Source organism: Lissotriton helveticus, chromosome 9, assembly GCF_964261635.1.
Source record: "Lissotriton helveticus chromosome 9, aLisHel1.1, whole genome shotgun sequence".
NCBI lineage: Eukaryota > Metazoa > Chordata > Amphibia > Caudata > Salamandridae > Lissotriton > Lissotriton helveticus.
This window is the reverse complement of record NC_136070.1, coordinates 556,721,403-556,728,356: the sequence shown is the minus strand read 5'-3', so window position 1 is coordinate 556,728,356 and position 6,954 is coordinate 556,721,403.

Genomic DNA, 6,954 nt, shown 5'->3' with positions numbered 1-6,954 from the left:
GATACTCTTTCTGCCTGCAGATTCCTAACTGACATGCCCACCTCCCCATTTGATGGATGAATTTTAGGATAATCTGTCCATATCCCGACCTTGAAGGCTCGGAAAAAATACCGGGAAACTGATGTTGATGTGCTGGGGCAAGTGCTTTATGGCTTCGGTGGCATCGCCTGACGTCACTTCTGGGCTGACTAAGTCCAGAATCCCTCTACGCCCGACCTCACTGCTGTGAATCTTCTGATCGAGCATGACACCTGGGTTTGTTCTTTAGGTGAAGAATCTGCAGGTAGATAAAGTATCCACCAGAAAGATCATTACTGAAGGTAAGTAACTCTTTCTAATGATCTTGTGTGTATGGGACTTTATAGTGTGCATAACCTGTTACTTCTTATTTTACAATTTGCCCTTTAGTGGTGCTGCAGAAGCAAGACCAGATGTGAGGTAAGAATTTCATCTGCTGCCCACTGACTGCAGAGACAGGCCGTCCCACCGAACAGAGTTTATTGATATGGCTTCAGTTTTGCTTAGTTGGAGGAAAAAATATATATATATTTGCAATGGGCACAAAAAGTGTCTTAGGAGCCAGCTACCAGCACTGCCAAATGCTTGGGTTACTGAATTTCAAAGGTGCCCAGTTTTGATTCCCCCATTTCTTTTCCACCCTCAAATCTCAGTTGTTTGTATCACACTCTTGAGGGTTCTTTTAATCTCTTCTTTCACCCAGAGGCGTAGCTAGACTTTCGGCCGCCTGTGGGAGCCACTGCTTTTTTCGCCTCGTGGCGGTCATATGAAAACGGGGGAGGGGGTGCGCTGGCGACTCCTGCAGCGGCCGCAGGTAGGAACAGTATGTTGGCGGGAGGCAATTGCCGCTAAAACTAGTGTCGCTCGGGGCGGACCGCACGCCCACCCCCTTGCTATGCCACTTCTTTCACCCTTTGTCACTGTTTTCCTACATTTCTCTTCCTCCTTCTTTCTCTCTTTCATTTGCTTGCTTTGGGTTAAAGTCAGGTCTCCTAGCACACCAAATGGACAATAACTTACCAAAATGCCAAGGTTAGTAAAAAAGGCCTTCCATGCTGTTCCACCATCAATTACATTAAAAAGGTTACCCTATGCCACGTTGAAGACATCCTGGTATTCATTAAGGATCTCCAAACCCTGCTTCAATTTAGGATCAGCAGTAGAAGTGCGTCTTTAAAGAACTCTTGATCATGGCACAATAACACATCAATGTTGCTCTTAGGAACCAGCTACTCACCCAGGGGCAAGTTAAATATGTCTTTGCCCTGGATCCTGTACTGAACTGCGCTGACATTCAGCTAAATTCGCTAGTACGTCACTTTTTCCCATATTAAAAGTGACGCTCCGGCGGCGCAAGGGACTTGTAAATAAGCCCTGCACTATTTAACTGCCACATACATAGATATATACATACTTTTTTAGGCCACTTACCATTCTCTTCCTGCTGCTGCCTTTCTAACTTTTGTAACTAAAGGTAGCATGGGAAGTGTCAGGGTACCAAAAGGCCTATGCTATACCTGCTAATTTACTAAATATTTACAGTGTGAGGAGAGGGCGGAGCCTTGGAAGGGGCAGGGCCGGTTCCCAGAGCTTACTAATAAGCGCTCTGCCTCTCACCAAGCCCTCCACCCCTCCCCCTAAATATACAAAAGCAAAGGGTCATTGAGGCTGTCGCCGATGTCCTGGGGTGTTTTCACACCTTTTAAGGATATCGACTCCTTACAACCTTCGAAAACTAGCTGAAAATCTACTGTTTACCGCGGTTTTCACCTCGTTTTTTCCTGCCACCGTTTGATTTGTTTTTATTGCCCATTTATATAGCACAAACTCGACCTGAAGGTATTGGAGCGCTTTACATGACCACCAGTTACGTTACACAAGGACACATTCATTTTTTTTTTTGGTTGGCACAGGATGGGGAGATTAAGGGCCTCATTTATGAAAAGTGACGCATCGCTGCGTGAAAACAGCGATGCGTCACTTTTCATTGCGCCCTCCTTGCGACTCCAATGATGCATCATATTTACAGTATGACGCATCATGTCGCAAGGAGTTACAGATACGTCAGTATTTCTGACGTATCTGTAAGCGCAAAAGTCACGCATTGCTGGAATGTGTCACAAAAGTGACGCAACTCCAGCAATGCGTCCTTTCATATGGGGAAAGCCCCATGTGAAAGGGCTTGCGACAGTCTTACGCCTGCTGTGAAGCAGGCGCAAGATTTTGACGCAACAGCGTCCTAAAAGTGACGCAGTGAAATCTCATAGATTTCACTGCGTCACTATTACAAGGCTTTTTGCGGGGGAACGCCCCCTCTGCATACATTATACCTGACGCAGGTATAATGTAGCGCAGGGGTTTACAAAGTGACGCATCTGCTTAGATGCGTCACTTTGTAAATGTGGTGCAACAAGGCACATTTTTTACTCCACTGGTGCGTCACTAAAAGTGACGCAACAGCGGCGTAAAAGTGACGCAAGGGCTCATAAATGAGGCCCTAAGTGATTTGCCCAGAATCAGAGGATGCTGAGCCGAAGTCAAGGCTCGAGCCTGGTTCCCCAGCTCCAAAGTCGGCAGCTCTGGCCTCTTGATTTCGGCTCCTCACCAGGTGACCGTGTGTAGGGAGCTGAAGTCATCGTGTGACACAAGGGGCACCGTGTGAGTTGGCAGGTCTGTTCGCCTAATTAACAACCTTACTTCACTTCCCCAGAAGGGGGAGTGTGGTTGTTGAATGAAATATTATCATGATAGTCTACTGGTACCTTAGTTGGCCAGGCCTAACTCGACACAATAATCTAGTTTAAGAAACTCCTTTGCTCTCAGCCGCCAGTCTCTGCGTGCACTGTTGTTCTCCGTCACGGGTGTTCAGCACTGGAACCAAATGTGTAATTTTTCATCTGCGCTTCGACCATTGCTTTCTCCACCAAAACGCAGAGGACACTGGATCTGTGAAATTTCGCCTCTCCCTGGAGAAAATCCAATTTCTCGGCACTATTGCATCTTGTGTCCCGTGCCGTGTGTGTCGAAAGGGTTCTGATTACCGAACAGGCGGGCTCGTCCGTGAGCCTTGTATTCCCACTAAATAAGGGAAGAAAACACGAAATCAATGGGCAAATGCTTCTTAAAAGCAAAGAGGGGACATTGGAGCCGTCTCGAGGCTACAGCTAGTCTAAACTTAGATCGAGTAAAATTAGACCCTCTGGGGGAAAAATAAATCTCCACAGTTCGAGATGCAAGGTAAGTGTATATTTACTAAATACAGTTACAAGGGCTAAAAGGGATAGCATTAGTGCTGAGAAACCAAGGGCGAGGAGTCGACAAAAGGGCAAGTTGTTTGCTGGGCCAGGGCTTTAAGTGGGATGAAAAAACCGGGGCGTCTCTCAAAGGGATGGCTTAAAACACTGTAAGCTAACAATCTGCTTACAATAGTGTGCCACCCGACTTGTATTTTTCTGTTTCTGTCAATGCATTCAGAAATATGATACAACAAGTAACATCATAGCTACAAGTCAGGACTATTGGCTTTGTCAATGGTTGTTAGTTGCATAAGATAAATAAGCAGCAACTATGGCTTGTATAGAATATTGAAAAAGCACCACTTAAAGCCATGGTGACTCCACGCCAATGTTGGTGCTCCTGAGTTTCAAAAAGAGAAGAAAATCCAGAGAGAACATGACTCTCTTGAAAGGATTTCCCATCCTAAAGTGCATAGAGTTCTAAAGCCAACAAAACAGATGGGGGAAAAAATCTGGCAGACATCACGCAAAAGTTGTTAATTTCCTTCTTGGGTCCCTCCCAGCAGAAAGCAGGGAGAACTACCTAGTTGCTTCTGAATGCTCATTGCTAGGGCAGAAAAACGTGGAAAGACCATCAGCGTTAGCGTTGTCAGCTCCAGGGCTGTGTTCCACTGTGAAGTCCGTACACTGTAAGGAGATGGATCACCTCAACAGTTTCGGATTCTCTAGCTGCTTTTGGTAGAGCCATCTGAGAGGGCGGTAGCCTTTCTGAAACTGGAAAGGAGTATCAAACAGGTATGATATCAGTTTCTTCAGAGACCAGACCCCTGGAAATGCTTCTCTTTTAACAGCACTCCACCTCTGCTCCATGGATGTCTACTGATGAATGCTACAGGTTGGTGTAGGCCCTCTTCCTTAAGCTGTGAGCGAACTTGCCCCAGTGTCATGCACTGAAGTATCTGTCTGCACCACAAATGTCTTGCTTAAAGCGGGCACCTTGTGGACCCGTGCAGAGCACAGGGCTGCCTTCAGGGTGTCAAGCGCCTTTTGGCACGCCTCAGACTATATCACCTTTCTGGGTTGTTTCTTGGACATATGTTTGGTCAGGGGGAACAATGCTCCTAAACAAAGCTGTAGTAACCTGTGAGGCCCAAGAAGGCTCTTACCTGGGTCTGGGTCTGTGTCTTAAGAGGCTCTCAGGCCATTATAGTCTGAATCTTTTATTGGACGACCTGTACATGATCTCTACCATCTTTGTGACCCAGGTATAGTATTGAACCATGCCCTATCAAGGAAATGACTTGCCTTGATAGTTAGGCTTGCCTGTTTCAGGGGTTGGCATATTTCTTTGAAGTTGGTCAGGTGGTTTTCCCAGCTGGAGCTGAAGACTGCAATGCAGTCAAGATAGGCGGCACTGAATTCCTCCAACCAAGCCAGGACCCGGTTGACCAACTTCTGGAAGGTGTCTGGGGCATTCTTTAATCCGAAGGGCGTTGTTTGGAGTTGGAAATGTCCCTCTAGAGTGGATAATGACGACCTCTCCTTGGCCCTCTCAGTTAGGGCAATCTGCTAGTACTCTAACATCAAGTCAAAAGTATTTTAGGAACTTGGCAGCTCCTAAGCTATCAATGAGTTCATCAGTTCGGTGTATGGGGTCTGCATCAGTCTTGAGTCCCCTGTAGTCCACAAAGAACCACAGTTCAATGGTGTTATCCAGTAGCACATCTTTTGATACCAAAACCACTAGGCTGGAGCAGGGACTACTGGAGGGCTTAATTGCCCCCATGCTCAGCACATTGGATACCTCATCCTTAATGCTAGCCCTCACCTTGTCAGAAAGCCTGTCAGTTGTTTTCTTGACAGGCATATTGTTCCGTATGTCAGTGTCCTGGGTACACAAGTTGGTGATCCCGGGGGTCAGTGAGAATGGAGAGGTGAACTGTCCCAGGAATGGGCAGCAGTCCTGTGTTGCCATTCTGTCAGGATTGGAGAGAGGACAATTACTTCCATTGAGCCATCTTACTCTTTGCATGACATGAGATCTGGGAGGGGCTCACTTTCCTCCTCCTCTTCTCCATCTGCCACTGTGAGCACCGTCAATTCATAACTCTCAAAGTGCGGTGTCATTCTATTGATATGCAGGACCCTCAAAGGGTTTCTCTGTGTCTTTAGATCCACCTGTTGGTGACCTATTTTTTTTTCTCCATGACCTCATTTGGACCTGACTACCGGTCCTGAAGAGATCAGGGCTCAATGGGATCAATTACGCACATGTTCTTGTCAGGTTGGTACTCTACCATAGTGGCCTTGTTGTCAAACCATGCTTAATCATTTGCTGGCTGGTATTCAAATTAAGGATGGCCTCTAGCATGTATTGGCCCATTTTAGATCTGTTTGCTAACATGTAGTTCATATCTTGTGAGTGTTTCTTTTCCCACCTCACCTTCACAAGACTGAGTGGTCCTCCCATAGAGTGGCCAAACAGGATCTAGAAGGACTGAAGCCTATTCCTTTCAGTGGCACATCTTGGTTAGCAAACAAGAGTGATGGCAGTAAGGCATCCCAGTTACACCTTAAGTTCTCCTTGGGAAACCCTACTCTGGTAGATATGCCCATCAGTGTCCTGGCCACCATAGGTGCAGTCACTGTCCTCAGGGGTATAGCCTCAGATTGCTGGGTGGCATGGCCCATCAACACCAGGATAAACTTTATCTGTAGGGATGTCTTTGGCTCCAAAGGGCAACAATGTCCACTTCTACCCTCTCAAAGGATGTCCCTACTATGGGGACATTCTGGCGAGTAGCCTTGTGCTTTCCTTCCGATTAGCCACTGGCCTGACAAGTCACACAGGACCAGCAGAACACAACTACATTGGTCCTCATCTGAGGCCAATAAAAGTGGGTGACTAGGAGATCAACATTTTAGGCCTGCCCTGGATGTCCTGCTAAGGAGGTATCATGAGCCAGCTCCAATGCAAAGGTCTGATTGCACTGTGGACCACCAACATTTGGATTGTTCCAAGCTCAGGGACCTTAGGCTCATTATACAGGAGGAAATTCTCTCAGTAAATAAATTGACCCCCAGAGCTGTCTCCGTCCATCTGGGCCTCAGCCTTCTGCTTATCTTATTGTCAGCAGTCACTGCTTTGTGGCGTACATCTGAGATAACTTGCTCTGCAAACAACAGCTGACACCCATAGATAGTCGTACTGGCTCCTGTGTCTCTCAGAGCCTCCAAACATCTCAAATTGATGGTAGGCCACTGCCTGTACTTTTTAGTGTTATCAGGTATGTGTTTCTTGGGTACCATCCAGTGACACTGGTATGATCTCTGTCCACCACCCAAAGAAATCTAGAGCACCTTTTCCCCAAGCACTACATTAGCAATCTTCAGTGTGGCCCACCAGAGGTGGGCTTCTTCTGACATTCTGAATCCTCATTTTTGTGCCCTTTCTTTAGACAGTCATAGCACCTCAGCCAGTAGGGAACCATGGATTTTTTACCACTAAACTCAAAGTTCTCTCATAGGGGATAATCATTGATAGTCATAAACATTTGAATAGTTCCTTCCACGTGTGGGAATCCCAGAGCACTTCTTCATAGAATATCTTCTTAAGGGTGGACGTTCGCCTTCTTTCAGAAAGGCCTGCAGAAACACTTAAGAAAGCACATAATGCATAGCCTAGAAAACAGGCTACATT